At 38.2% G+C, this 15,807-nt stretch overlaps 1 protein-coding gene across 1 annotated transcript in view; it reads left to right on the top strand.

The window, feature by feature from the left end:
- The window catches only part of ADAD1 (adenosine deaminase domain containing 1), a 54,387-nt gene that overhangs the window by 34,484 nt on the left and 4,096 nt on the right, over nucleotides 1-15,807 (top strand). Inside the window, exon 13 of the mRNA XM_085222808.1 lies at nucleotides 9,268-9,682. The gene's annotated coding sequence lies outside the window, so the exon portion shown is untranslated. The remainder of the gene's footprint in view (nucleotides 1-9,267; nucleotides 9,683-15,807) is intronic.

Below are 15,807 nucleotides of genomic sequence, written 5' to 3'. Positions count from 1 at the left end.
GTTAATTACATTACTTTTAGTGTGCTTTCTATTAGAATGGTTTTCCACTGTCTTTTTTCCCATGTAAATTCTTATCGGTGGCTTCTGTGTTACTTGTGTGGTGATAAATAGTTCACTAGCTCACTAATAGCTATTGAATTTACTCTGTTTTTCTTGATTTTTTATATGAGAGATTCTATGTAGCTGTAGATTAGGATGACGGGAGAAAAAAAAACAACAATCCACAAGTCAGACCCTAGTCCTAGCAAGGAAACCTGTGAATCTTCCTTGCAAGTTAGGTGGCTGGGTTGTCTTTGGTTCTGTTTTTTTTTTTCTTCAAATCCTGTGATTTACTGAGAGTTGGAACCAGGGAGTGTGTAATTGAAGAAGATTCTGTTTAAATGCCTAAGAGAAGAACCAAGAGTTAAACCAAATTCTGGGGGAGACAAATTTCCAGTGTTAAACAGGAAGTGTAAATACTCAACACAAATGTTAGCAAAAGCATCATTAATATTATTAAAGGCGTAGACATGTTAAATTTTGCGCTCACCCATATCCAGAGATTATTCTTTTACTTGTGGGGAGCTTAGAATAACATAGGCTCTTTAATTTAATATTAAAACTGGAAACTACAAGAGTGAAAAGAAGTAATTTTTTCTGTGAGGTAACCAAATGGATGATGGTGAGGGGAAAAAACCAACTAGCTCACTAATGCTGTAGCACTGTGCCTAAAAAAACTTTTTTAAAGGAACTGTTTATTCTTACGTAGTTCAACATTAATGTTATAAGATCTGTTTATGTTATACAAGTAGATTTTATAGCTTCTTATTCTTGATGTTCTTGAGATAATAACTAATATTTGAACAGCAGTGTTGATTATAAATCATAATGCATTTTACGAAGAAGATTAGGTGGTATTTTTTTCCTGTAGAATTTGAAAGACATAGGTGAAAAGAGCATCTGAAATGCCAGCAGCAAAATCTGTAATATGCCAGTAGTCTCTGAGGTTGAACATGTTGCCATACTGGTCATGATGTCTTACCATTTGTATGGAAGCAAACGTGTTTCTACAAATAGGAAGTTGGGCTTATTCAGCCAGGAGAAAAGAAGGCTGCGGGGAGACCTCATTGCAGCCTTTCAGTACCTAAAGGCAGCCTGCAAGCAGGAGGGGAATCAACTCTTTGAAAGGGTAGATAACTGCAGGACAAGGGAAAATGGTTTTAAATTGAGGGAGGCAAGATTTAGGTTGGATGTCAGGGGGAAATTCTTTACAGAGCGAGTGGTGATGTGCTGGAACAGGCTGCCCAGAGAGGTTGTGGATGCCCCATCCCTGGAGGTGTTCAAGGCCAGGTTGGATGGGGCCCTGGGCAGCCTGGTCTGGTATTAAATGGGGAGGTGGCCCTGCATGTGGCAGGGGGGTTGGAGATTCATGATCCTTGAGGTCCCTTCCAACCCTGGCCATTCTGTGATTCTGTGAAGTTGTTTAAATTCCCTGTTACACAGGGAAATTCCTATGTACTAAGTTTTAAACTGGAGGAAAAGACCAATTAATTTTCATATTAAGTAAACAAAATTGAAACAGCATAGCAGCAGACTGTGGGAATGCAAAAGGATTGGTCGCTCTTCCTCAACCCTTTGCTAACACACCCCATCGCCTATCCCAGTATGCTCTCCTCCACACCTAGAGTTAGCTCATGTTCCCTTCTCCAACTCCATTAAGTTGGAGTTTGGGAATTTGGAATGGGAAGATTTGGTAATGTAGTTACATAGCAACATTTGGATTTTGTTGCCTGTTTTGCCGTTTTACTGTTTAAGCTAGTGCAGCTAACTTGAACTGCATGTGTCTTCAATTACACATGAAATAATGATAGCAATTCTTTTCAGTATGTCAGTGCTATGAGGAAATCCTAAATATGTTTCAGTGAACAGTGCTTCTACTTAACTATAAATGAATTTACCCAATATTTCTGTTATATGACACTGATGCCTAGGACTTTGCTGCTTGTACATTGTTTGGCTTGAAAAGCTGAAGTTCATCTATTATAAAATCTCTGTTGCTGTTGTATGAAGTGTATCTGTAATTTCTTGGTCCTGCTGGACAACTGTTTGGTTTGTCTGTGCTGACATACACTTGATAGGGCAAGCAAGAGTGGATCTGCCACTTCCAAAAATAAGGACAGTGAAAAATATTGTATTATTTCAAGGTTGTGTTAATAGATTCACTTTTCCTTACAACTATTTGAATGAATCATCACAAAAACTTTTAGGAAGAAACCCTGGAAAAAAATGACAAATTTTGCTTTGAGACTTTTAGCAATATATTAAAAAAAAAAAAAAAAAGTTAAATGTTTTATATTTAAATTTGTAATATTTAAAACAATGTTTTTAAGTAGCCTATAAGACAAAAACCTCTTAAGCTCCTAAATATTGTAACTTCTTTTTTGCTGTCCTTTTCAGCAGCTCTATCTCCAGAAATGGTTTAGCACTAAGAAAAAGTTATATTCTGTTTTTCTGCAGTCCATTGAGTTGAAAAGCAAGATATTCAAATGCTACTTGTAGTGTTCCTTGAGCTTAATGGAATTGGAGAAGAGAACATGAGCTAGCTCTAGGTGTGGAGGAGAGCATACTGGGACAGGCCATGGGGTGTGTTAGCAAAGGGTTGAGGAAGAGTGACCGATTCTTTTGCATACACACAAGCAGTGGCTGACACTAAAAACAGTTTGTCCCTTTTGACACAATACATACATGCAAAGGCCCCAACATTCATTTTAAGTCTATATGCATCTGGACATTCTCTGCACATTGGTAGAGGCAGAAGGAAAAGCTCAAGCTCACTGAGAGCAAGATCAAGCTCACTGGATTTAGGAGAACATCAGTCGTACCATGCAGTGTGCAGAAAAGCATTTCTCTTGCTGCTGTAGGCAAAAGGGATGTGTGGGGCCTCTCATACCGCAGTGCTTTTGAGAATCCTGAATTCTAAGTAGAAGTGAAAGGACTTTCACTTGTATTCAGAAACTAGTCTTATATTTTTTCCGTCCAGAAAATGATTGAAAGTTTGTGAACAGAAAACAACAAATGAAATAATCAGAAAATGAGTAGGCTTTGACTCAGTGTTTTATAATATTTTATAAGTACAGGTACATTAGTCATAGTCTCTGAAGGATTTCTTGTAAAGGATTTGTGCTCTTTGTAAGTTTTTCCTGTGATTAATTTTTTAAATAAAAGTTTGGGGTGTTTTTTTCATTAAGGGAATGGGTACTTTGGAAATTGATAATTATGGAAACTGAAATGATCGCCTCCTGATTTTCAGGGACATGAGCTGGTAAGAGCACCTTGCAGAAGCTTCTGCAGAGGAAGCCATTTCAGCTGAGGCTAAGCCCTGGTGTGGAACTCAGCAAACCTGAAGGAGTTTCCTATGATACCTGTTCTGGGGCACCACCTGCTGGTGCTTCCTCATCTGTCTGCTGAATGTGGGTATGTGTTATGTGCAGAGTAATCTCTGTGATCCCTTAGTGGCACGGAGCACCTGCAGTTCTCATTCAGCTCACTTCCCTGTGCTTTCAGTGACAGAGGTTTACCATGCTCCTGATGTTTTATAATCCTTTTCCACTGGTGACAGTGCTCATAAGAAAAATGCTGTTTAGGAAATGACACTAACTACATAATGAGTAAAATACTGCCAACTTCATGAAGTTATATGATATTATTTTTCCTTTATTTAATGTCATTGTCCTAGCTCTTTGAGATCATAGAATAACAGGATTTTAGGGGGGTTGGAAGGGACCACCAGAGATCATCGGTTCCAATGCCCATGCTTTCTGATTAGATGTTCTCTAATTATTCAATATTGCCTATTGGATAGGCAGTAAAAGAGCATGCCCATGACAAGTGAAGTATGGCACATTTACATAAATTGTTTAATCACACATCTCTGGGACTAATAGGAATTGAAGCACATTTATGCTGCACATATATGAGCTATGTGGCGTTTCGTAGGTCATGTATGTCTGGATCATTTCTCATACATTGGCAATATTGAAAGAGAACAGAAAGGACCACAATTTTAATCATATATTATGATTAAAATTATGAAATACATATACTTGGAGCTTCATATTTGTCCAAAGTTCAAAGTAGTTTAAGATATATTTCAAAGCATAAATAATCACTCTTTAACTCAAAAACAGGGCATGAGCTATCCAATGTCATGTGGCTGCTGATACCTAACTTGATGCAGAGCAGTTTCACTGAAGTGAATTAGGTGTGTTGGTGCTTCATCTTGGTGGAAAATAAGGACATATGTGGAGGCTGGGAAAACACCTTGGGTGCTTTTGATTGTGAAATGGGTTATTGATTGATTGATACTCATATGGAAACTTTTGTAGAGGGAGAAGTTTTAATGAGATTATTATCCATTTTGGTTCTCCTATTGACTTTTCAGCCTACAGTTTCCTTTATTCCATAATGGGATTTACTGTTTGTGCAGTATACCACTGCTATTCTTCATCTGACTTCTGTAATTATGCCGCCCACTGGATTTTGCTTAAAGGGTAAATAAGATGCATGCATCAGACTGGGAAATTTGCCAGACCATTGTCTCAACCCTGAGAGAAAGTTTATGAGAATCAGGTAGAACAAACTGAAAAATATTTTTCCATCTCCCAGAAATGTCATTTTTTCAGTTTTGACCTTTTTTCCCTATGTCACACTGAAATGAAGTTGCAAACTTTCAACAATTTTAATTTAAAGAAAAAAAAAAGAGAATGATTCACATCTGTCAACAGCCTGTTAAGTAAGTACCTCCTCTGGGATGTTGGTGGAGCATGTCCAAATGCAAAAGTCAAATCAAGCAGAGCAGGGATGGGACCCAGCTCCAGCATTCACTTTCCTGTCAAATGCCCACACCAGAAACCAGTAGTCTGCTCTGCTCTGGTGCACACTGTCTTGTTTTTTTACTGAAGTTCAATTCTGGACCTGGGAAATGGTTATTGTTGAAAGATTTGTCAAATCGTTTCAGTGAAAGTTGAAATGTTTCAGTTTCAGCAGATTTGTTATCCTCCAGTGGAAAAACATTTCACTAAAAAATTCCCAGCCTGTTCTACTTCTGAGTTTGCCCTGTAAAAATGTTTTTGAGGAAAGTCTTACTGTGATGCAGAACATTTGTGCTTAAGGAGGACAAGACTGTGCTCCTTGAGCTGAGTGGGCTTATCGTCATCTTAATGCATGATTCTTGTTCACTTCCTCTGGTTGCCTGTGCCATCATATTGTTTCATGAAGTTGTGCAGTGCACCTGTCTGGGTCAGAGAATTGATACAGATCAAATATAACTTGTCTCTTCAGCCAAGCTTCCCCTCAAAAATGCAACTGTTTGAGGATTGCTAATGGGAGCAGAACTGGGATTGGAGTAAGCCAGCCCAGTTCCAGTGAAAAACAGGTGAAAAAGGAGGCTGAAGCAATCAATAAGCACCCAGTAGTTTTAATGCTGTAAAAAATAGTTCCTACCTCATTGCAATGGTACTTGGTACTTATTCAGCTGTTGGTAGTGCCATGGTGTAAATCTGATAATGGAAAGGATCAGTGATAATAATATCCCCCCAAATACTCAGTTGTTTTGCCGGGGTCAAGACTGTTTTTAACCTGACTCACTTCAGGTTTGAAGAGCAGATGTGAAGATACACTTGCCAGCTAAGAGGAAGGGTTGGGATTGAGTGAAGAGAGAGAAGAGTGGATGGTGGTAGGAAAAGAAAGAAGAATTTCTGATGCTGAACTTTGTATATGGGGTATTTGTCGGGGGGCGTGGGGTTGGGGACGGGTAGAACATAGCAGCTGTCTAACAGAACATGGGACGTGAGAAGAAATGAGAATTCAAGGAAAAATATAGTATCCATCAAGAAGGGAGGCAGCAAATCCAAAGGGAATGATAAGGAAAGGCTGCCTGCTCCGCACCTGGAGGGCAGCCATGCTGTGCCATGGAAAGGTGCACCCTGGATTGGTTTGGTGCCACCATGTAGCTATGCTGATCATTGAGCCCTCCACCACTTCCTGCCCTATTGCTCCTTTTGTCATCCTTGCTAAGTACTGACTGGACTGGCTGTGCTTCCTTGACAAAATTGGCACTTAATCTGTGCAGGCTTTTATGATTACTGTTGGCAAGTAATTGTTTTAGAAGCTGCTAGAAAGAAAGTGCAATTCTTTCAGGGATAGCAAGGAAGTTGTACATTTTTCTGCTTCTAATTCTGTGATTTGTATGTGTATTTCTTTTCAAGTTCAATTTCTCCTAATACAATTCGGTGGTGATGTTTCTGAGCTTTCACAAATAGATTCAAAAACATGAATGGCTTTTGCCTTTTTATTATTGATTAAGAGGCTGTATTTAGCTGAGAAGCTAACAGTGATATGGACTCTTTCCATACCCCAGCAGCAAAGGTTCAATGTACTGGTAATGTGGTATTTTCACCTTCTATAAAAAGCAAAGTGCAGTGGGAACTGGAAATAAATGACCTGTTGTATGGTAGAGCAAGATTTACCAATACTTTGTCTTTTCTTGTGTTAATCCAAAATAGTTGTAGATGTCATGCACCATTAAACTGGCTTTATCTAAAGGAGAGAAGGAGGATAGATGAAGGAGAGGCTGAAAGTTTTAAGGGGGAGAGGGTAAATAGTGTTGGGAAAGAGATTAATGTAAGAAGAGGGAACAAAGTAATATTTGAATAATAAATAATATTTGAACTGAAAAACTGTCTCTGGAATAGAGAACACAGCAGGGAGACGTCAACAGACTGTCTTAAAACTTCATTGTGCTATTAGCAGGTAAGCCAGATGTTTCTTGCTGAGTTGACTTGATTTACTTGTGTTTTTATATACTCCACTTACTAAGCAGTGCTGGAAAGAGAGATAATGAATATAGTACGGAGCAAAACTTTGTAGAAAATTCCTGCTTACTTCCTTGCAAATATTATGTATTCTACCTGAATTTTAAAAATGGCCTTGGCACTAGCAAGTGCACTTTCTCTGACTATGAAGTCTCATCCTTTTGGGAAAAGCATTCATAAATACTATGTGAATCATTAGGAAGAATGTAGATACTCTGTGTTGTGCTTGTACCTGTCTGACAAAGGTGACTAGAATGAATCCATTAGCTTCGTTTTGCTTTATTGTGTGCCTCTGATGGAGCTTATATGCAGTTTTGGTAAAACTGTCTAACGACTTTGTGCCTGACTTACTTATCTGTTTGTAAAGAAAGGAATAATAATAGTAATGATTAGGTGAGGTATTTATGAACTCCTCAAGCAGAATGATAGTATGCTTTAGAAACGCCTAATGCATGAACTAAGATTTACTGATTTATTCTAATAATCTTCCTTATTCTTATTTTTAACCTCTTGCAGTTAATACTGTCAGTGCAGACATTATTCTCTTAATCTAAAATAACTAACTTCAGGACTGATCGATCTGTTCCACTGAGTTAAGGCCATTGCAGGTAAATGTTGGATTTACATTCAAAGAGGTAATTGTATCCTAAATTATCTTATTTTGTATTGAAAAAGCCAACTTTATAACTTTTGATCGTTAATTATTTCTCAGGGATGAGAGTGCTGTTGCTTGTTCCAGTAAATCTTTCTGAACATTAATTCCCTACATTTAGGGATTAGAGAGATTTATTTCTTTAAAAAATTGAGGTGGGGAGCTCTGTGTTCTGTTTTCAGTTGCCTGGTGCCCTCTTGTGCTATGATCTGGTCTTTACACTGGTCTGTTTACTTACGTAAAGTAGTGCCACCCAATTTGATGAAATGCTAGATGTGCTAACCTCATACATATTATTGTGTGCTTCACTCCTTGCTGGTACTGACCTCTGTTTAGCTTGTCGTAGTATAAAACACCTTCATTCTTGCTTTCTCAGTCGCTGTCTTCTTTGCTATGAGGGTGTTGGAGCACTGAAACAGACTGCCCAGAGAGGTTGTAGAATCTCCTTCCCTGAAGGTGTTCAAAAGCCATCTGGATGCTTTCCTGTGTAACTTCCAGTAGGGAACCTGCTTTAGCAGGGAGGTTGACTCAATGACATCCAGAGGTCCCTTCCAACCCCTGCAATTCTGTGATTTTAGGTAAGGATGGAAAGGGTCGTACAAGAATTTAAGAAAACATCAATTATCGTTCTTGTTTGAATAAAGTAAGACTGTTGGTAATTTTGTTCATGAAGAAATGGTTGAAAAGTCCTTTGAAACTGAAGAGGCTAAGAAAGTGTTTTTGAGGAAAAGTTTATAACAAACAGTAGAAGGCTGCTGGCAGTGTTCACCCAGGAGTTCTAAAATATTTGAATTGCTAACTAGCAGGTATAACCTCTCTCTGGAAGATGCTGTGCTATGTGAGGATTGAACAGTGACAAATGAGAAGTGAGTGTTTCTAAAGAGGTTCCACAGAGAATCTAGGAAACTGGGAAAACACATAGATGTTATGAGGAAAAAAAAAAAGAATTAGTGAATGCCTGAGTAAATGTAATCTGCTCAAGAATGGTAACTTTGGTCTTTGGAAAGAAGAACTGTGCCTTAGAAAAAACATAAAAAAATCTTCCATGGAATTAACATCTTCCTGAGGAAATGGCGGCAAGTTGTACCAGAGGAGGTTTGGATTAGACATAAGGAAGGACATTTTCTCTCAGAGAGTGGTCAGGCACTGGAATGGCTGTCTAGGGAGGTGGTGGAGTCGCCGTCCCTAGCAGTGTTCAAGAGGCGTCTGGATGAGGAGCTATGAGATATGGATTAGTGGCTTGTGGTAGCAATGGTAATGGGAGGGTGGTTGGACTAGATGATCTTGTAGGTCCTTTCCAACCTTACGATTCTATGATCTATATGCATAAAAATATTTTGTCTGCTCTAGTCACTTGGATTTCTAAAAGTAACAAAGTCCCTCTCTGAAGGGCACCAACTCTATGCATCGATTAGCTTGAAAGGATGGTCGTTGAATGGCATGCTAATGCAATAATGAATCGGCATCAGTGTACTCTTTGTAGGGCAATGTGTCAGGTTTAAGGGTCTCTGCAAGACCTGGAGAGTCCTGAGGAGACAAGAACTCTTTGCAGAAAAATGAGAGAAACAAGGCTTTTGTGCAAACTGTTTATTGCACATCCCTTCTCTAGAGATCTTAGCAGAGACTTACTGCAGTCCTGATCAAAAGAAATCCAAAAGTTGTCTTCTGGAAGCTGACCAGGGTCATGCACTGCAATCACAAGGTGTTGAAACAGTGCTAGAGTGTGGGTCAAAGCTGATTAATGACCATATTTTCTCTCCAAAGGGAAAATTAGCACTGACATCCCATCTGCCTCCTTGACTACTCAGAAGTTCTGGTTCCCAGTTCATCAGATAACAGCTGCAGAGAAGTGATTGGTACCATAGCAGGGCCATCTCCTGATGGATGGTAGAAATCTCTGGGTAGGAGCAATCCTCTGCCTATCGTTTCCGGCTGCCACTGCACACTTTTTATTGGCATGAATAGTTATTGCTGAAAAGGTGACATGAGATACTGCCGTGTACAGTGAGTGCCTTAGGCCTTGTGTCACAAGAAACATATGGCCAGCTTATGTGCTAAGTAGAAAGAAGAGACTCCCACACCAAACAGATGGAAGCTGTTAAAGATGCTTCAGACCAGAAGGACCATGCAAGTCTGTGCTGGGAGGAGCGTATGTTTGCACAGACCAAGCCACAGCAAGGTGAGTTTTTCTACAGTCTTATAACTTGTACTGAGAACATGAAAAATACTAAGAGAAATAAATGCAACTTATGTCTCTTTGCTGTAAGATCATTTAAAATGTCTATGTTATTCCGTTTGTGGTTTGAAACCCATGCTTGCTTTCGATATCTTCTAATCTTTCTTCAATCTGTCCTTCACTGGTGTGCATGTCATGTAATTAGAATATAACTTCTGGTGTCTGGAAGTGCTGTGATGCAGCACAAGATACCTTGAGTATTGCTTTACCATGTTTCTCATTGTTTGGCCAGATGACTGAATTGTGGAAGCTTTTAGCAGTGCAAAACGAATTGTTGTCAGTATCTGGAAGCTCTTATCCGTACAGTGGTGTGGGTCTTCATCAAACTCAACCACTTTGGTGCTGGCAATTACGTACTGCCACCCACTGGAAATAGTGGAGATTTGCAATGTTACTGAGTCGGTTCTGCTGGTGATGAGCACGAGGGATTGGTTAAAGTGATTGACAGCCTTTCCTGAATCGATATCCCTAAACTGATTGTTGGTGAAACAGGTTTTCAGAGTTTATACGTCTGGTTTCCCTTGTATGGCTGTGAATGAAGCAACACAGGCAACACTGCTGGACATAAGTATGGCAAATTGCCTAAAGGCAGAGTGTGATGAATAAGCAATTATATACATTCAGAAATACTAATCTTACTCCCTTTTAATGACAGTGATAAGAACAACAAACATATTCACTGCTAACTTTATTAAGTTCCTAATTATGAGGATAATTTTAAGCTCGGTATACAGACGATAAGGAGAGGAAGTTGTTGTAAATTATCTTTATTGAGTGTTAATCTGTTGGCAAATTGGTATCAGCAGTGAGTTTTGAGAACTTACTCTGTATTCTCTTTCTACATCATATAAATATCTGTTGTAATCAGCTTTGATCCATAGAAAGTTTTGAAGATATTCATTATAGGTTATTGTCTCTGACATACCTGGGAATGTTACTGCCCAAGGACCAACTGCACTACATGTAGCTGCAGTCCTATCCGCTTCACGGCTGAATTCTTTACTTCTTGAGTATGCAAGCCAGCGTTGGGACAAACGCCTAGTGTTTATTTTTGAGCCAGACTTGATTTAATTCAATTTCATTGGAAAAAGTAGCCAGCTGATGATGTGAAATGCATGTACACAAGCTAAAATGTAGTAAACCCATTGAAGATGCTCATATCCAAAAGAATATAGACCTTACCCTTGCCACAAAACATTTGTATGTTGGCAGTATTGTGTGTAGTTTCAGGTGATTTATCTCACGTTTCATCTTGCAGTTTTCTGAGTGACTTCGTATTCCCTTACCATCAATGTTCGTCCACTCATTCCTTCAGAATTTTTATCTACCCTTGTAAGCCTTTCGTCCTATGTACGTTGTCACTGCAAGTTGTTCAAGAATTATACAACAGATACGCTGGAAACATGCAAGCTTCAGAGACAAAACTTCCATAAGAAATAAACAGATTATCCTGTATGAGTTGACCAAAGCCTCATTTTTGGTGTTTTTTAACATCTCTGAAGTCTAGAAAATAGAAACTGCTTTTGAAGTAATTTTTTTGGTTGTCTTCACTCTGAGTCTTTTAAACATATACTTCATGGTCTTACAATGGTAATGCAATTGGACAAGAAAAGGATACTGGGAAGTCTTCAGATGTGTGCAGAAAAATGGAAAATTAAATGAGAAGAAAATAAGTATTATTTCCAGTGTATAGCAAAACATTTTGTCACAGTTATCAACAGGTGGCAGTACAGCAATTCAGATCATTAGCTTGGAGAAGAATGTTAAAGTAGGAAACGTTCACTTTCTGCTTTGTACCTTTTACAACATGGGTCATCAGTAAAAGTGAAAAGGAACAGCAATGTACAACCCACAGCTGTTGAGAAAATGCATCCATGAAGATGTAAAGAACTGAGAGAAAGAATACAGCATATCTATACAGAACAAACTAACATTTTTGAGATGTTCTAAATCTGAAAGAGATTTGTGATACATCTACGCAGCAGCATCTACGCCCAGATGTCTGGGTTGATGTGAATGGGAAAAATGGTGCCTAAACTTCTCAGTGGGGTTAAATAGTTGAGTTACTCTAGTGTAGGCACAGTCCTCTGGTTTTAGAGGCTCTGTTGTTTTCCACTGCAGAGCAGATGCCCATAAAGTGTATCCTCTGCTCTAGCAAATAGTCCTAAACTTATTGGAAGCCTAAAGCCTTATGTTAAAGCTGTGAAATCTGTTTCACGTTGTTATGACTAGAGCACTATAATTTGAGTTAAGAGACCACAAATGAACAAGATTCTTAGGAAGATAAAGGAGCCTGACCACAGGACTTCTGGGTCTATTTGCTTGTCACAGTGCAGTGTCAAGGTTTTTATTTACACAATGTAGAGTGAACGCAGCAGAGACACTGTTTCATCAGCTACTAATAATATTTCTGGAATCATAGACTAGCATCTTTAATCTGTATTCATGAGGGCTGCTCTGAAAGTAATGCCTCCTATTTGATGATATTAGCCCATGATGTCAGAGGCAGATGGTGGTGGTGTGGCAGTAGAGGTTGAACCTTCCCGCCAGTATTCTCTTACATTTTAGTGTCATGTGCCAGATGGCAGCGGAGGGGCAGTCTGACAAAGTGATGTCTGACATGGAAGTGTATGTGAAGCAAAGCTGTGGAAATGAATTCCTCCATGCGAAAAAAATTGCACAAATTGATGTTCATTGATTCTTGCTTAATGTTGATGGAGTCCAACCAGTGAATGTGAGCACAGTGAGGCTGTGAGTGGTGCATTTCAGCAATGGCTACAGTGACATGAAAGACATGCCACATTCCTGACAACCATGAATATTTTTATGAGTGGCACGCAGGTTCTTGTTCATCATGGGCAAAAAACATAGCTAATAGCTATGTTGAAAAGCAGTGTTTTGTAGCTGAGAATTTGCTCTATCAAATAGTGCTATTGTGCTCTTTGTATCTGCTGTAATTTCCATGAAAATAAATAGGAGACATTACTTTTATATTTTTCAATTTTCCTTAACTTTAAAAGCAAATAAATGTTTGAAGTATGTTAATAGGAAAAGGAGGACCGGAGATTACACTGGACCATTACTTGATGAGATTGATCACCTCACAAATAGGAATGTAGATAAAGCAGAGATGTTTAACGCCTTTTTAGGCTAGGGCTCTAGGGTTCAAGAGTCACTGTGGGAGTGATAAACTCCAGCCAACTCTGAACTTGTGCAGGATTTTCTGCTTCAGCTGAATGCCCAATGGGTTTCAACCCATGGGACTGAAAGAGCTGGCTGATATTATCACAAAATCTCTGTCAATCACCAACCTTAGGACGTTTAAAAAGAATTAGTGCTGGATTCTGCACCTGGGAACAGAGGGACCCTGGATGTCTGTACAGACCAAGGGGCAAGAGGCCGGAGCAGCCCAAAAGGATTCTGTCAGCAGTAGGTGCGCAATCTGAACTTTATGGTAGTCAATAAATTTAAGCTTTATGGCATATGCAAACTGCTGTGTGTTGAACACTGTGCTTCCTTGGAAGGTGTAATGTGATGGAGACTTCACATGATTGTAAGAATGCCTTGTCTTGTGGAACACCCTGTACTCATTGTGTACAGAGGGACAATATACTTTGTATACCCTATCTTTGGTCTGATCTGGCAGCATCTGTGATAGTGTGGGCTAATGGAGTTCACATGAGGAGTCTTACGAACCACAGTAAGGATTGAAATGTCTGGAAGCTTTTTAAGAAAAGAACAAGTGAAAATTGTATTAGCTAAAATTATTTAATATCATAGGTGTATAAATAAATCAAACCACAAAGTCCTCAGTATAAACATTCAATTCACAAAATACAATAAATAATTAAATTAAATGAGACAATTGGTATAATAATACAGAAACCTCTCAAGAAAAGTAAATATTATACAGAATTGTATATTCTGTGCTAAGACACATATTTAAGTGCCCACAACGGACACTTATGACCAAAATCATAAATATATTGTTAAACCTCCCTGGGAGGTAATGAGCTTTTATGGCTTCCCCTATGTACTCAACTAAAGAAACATTCTTCTTCTAACAATGCAGTCGGTACAAAGAGAGTTCACCTTACAAATAAAAATACATCAAGATTGTTTCATGCCTGGAATTGTGGTAACTAGTCCTCTCAACATCAAGAGTTGGGCCATCTTCATATTATTCTCTTGAGAATAGTGTTGAAGAACAAGGTGATGTCCTCTTGAAGACTGATCTGTCCTTTGCTGCTTTCTTGTTCTTCATTTGGGATTAAAACAGTACATCCTTGAATAATACACTCAATCTTTCATAGCTGTCACAAATTGAAAACTTAATAAGAGGCCTCAGCATCGTGTGAGTCTTACGTGTATTTTAAATGTACAGAGAGTTCCAGAGTGACTGTGCTGGCACTGCCCAGAGGAGTGGCATTAACTAAGAGCAACTGCGATAATGCTGTGATTAATTTTTCCCATATGGCTGAACTGGATTATCCGGTCAATAGAGTTTTCTCCAGGATTTTGGGACAATTAACCCTTTAAGCTAGATTTGTTACAGCTTCTTGCTCTTTTTTTTTTTTTTTTTTTTAATCATGACTTTAGCATTTAGATTATTCTGCAGATATAAGAAATGGTCTTACTTTACAAATGAGTGTGTTGAGATTCAGAAAACCTACCAACCAACCTTAGCCGCTACACTTGCTGTGATGTGATCCGTAAATTAAAAACAGTGGGGCAAGTCACTAAACAGAAATAGCTACATTACTTAGTTTGTTACATGCTGCCTTGCGTGCAAAAATGAACAAACAATCAAAAAAATGAACTGTTTCAGTGTAGGTAGGAATAATCAGTTAGCTTATGATATTCCGTTAAGAAAATGGCAATTTTTCTCTTAAGAGATCCATCTTAAGTTAAAAAAAAAAAAAAAGTTAAAGCAGTTAAAAGCTGCTTTTCAACCTTTTATAATGACTACTAGTAAATATATAATGTACAGTGTTCTCTTAAACAAAGCATGCTAATCACATTTCACCTCTGCAACATTAATTGTAACAGGGTTTTGTAATATACTGATTTGAATGCACATATTGAATTACTGGAAAAGAGATTTATGAGGAAAAAAATGCCTACCTTATATTTTGTAAAAAAGGAAGCTCTTTCCCCATACATACAAGAAGCGGTTCATTTTTAGAATGTTAATTTTCATTCAGAAATGCAGAAACACTGAGATATAGTGGAACATTATTTGGAGGAAAAAGTTTTTCAAACAAATAAAAGCAAAAGATAAAAGAAAGATAATCTCAAGCAAAATTGTCATCAGCCAGAAATAAGGAGATGGAAAGCAAAAGAGAACTCACTGTGGAAACTTTGTTCACTGTTGCCCTGAGGATCTTACTTAGCATATATATGTTTTGAAAAAGTTTACATTTCAGGACAGAAAAATTGTGGAGACAAAAAAAAAAAAAAAAAAAAAGCTTTTTCTGTTAGTTTTCCTATAGGCTGACAATTGTAAGAAAGGAAATATTTTTAATAGTGCCTCTCAATATTTCTGGAGATAACTAAGCTTATCATTTTCCATTCCAGTTTCCTTTTTATACTGTATTTCTATTAAGTAAAGAGAAAGTTAGATGGAAGGTTAATTTTTACTGGCAGTCTTTACACTGCCTTCCAAGAGCAGTGTTTTGTGGGGCTAATATCTCTTCAGAGGGTAAATTAATAGCTGCTTCACAGATGGAAGTCTCAAGGTACAGAGTCATGGCAAGCAGAATATTGTTGTATGTAATTAAGTTGCTAAAAACTAGTCCTAAGTGATGCGATACTTACTTTTATTAAAAAATAAAAATAAAAAGCCAGTGCTGTCTCTGGCTGAAGTTTCACAGAAATGTACAAGGTACAGAAGCTGTACAGTGAAGTTTCCACAAACAAAAACTTGACAGGTTTTAAAGAAAAAATTGCTATTTGAAGCATTCTGGTGAATCAAGAGTGAACAGAAGAAATAGTGTTATGGTACATGGATATAAGAGTAAAATATTCTGAGAAAGGAAATAGGCTTTTGAGAAGCTTCACTCTGAATA

This window comes from Meleagris gallopavo, chromosome 4, assembly GCF_905368555.1.
Source record: "Meleagris gallopavo chromosome 4, MGAL_WU_HG_1.1, whole genome shotgun sequence".
NCBI classification, from domain to species: Eukaryota; Metazoa; Chordata; class Aves; order Galliformes; family Phasianidae; genus Meleagris; species Meleagris gallopavo.
Note: the sequence above shows the minus strand (reverse complement) of the source record. Positions and strands in the feature narration are given on the sequence as shown.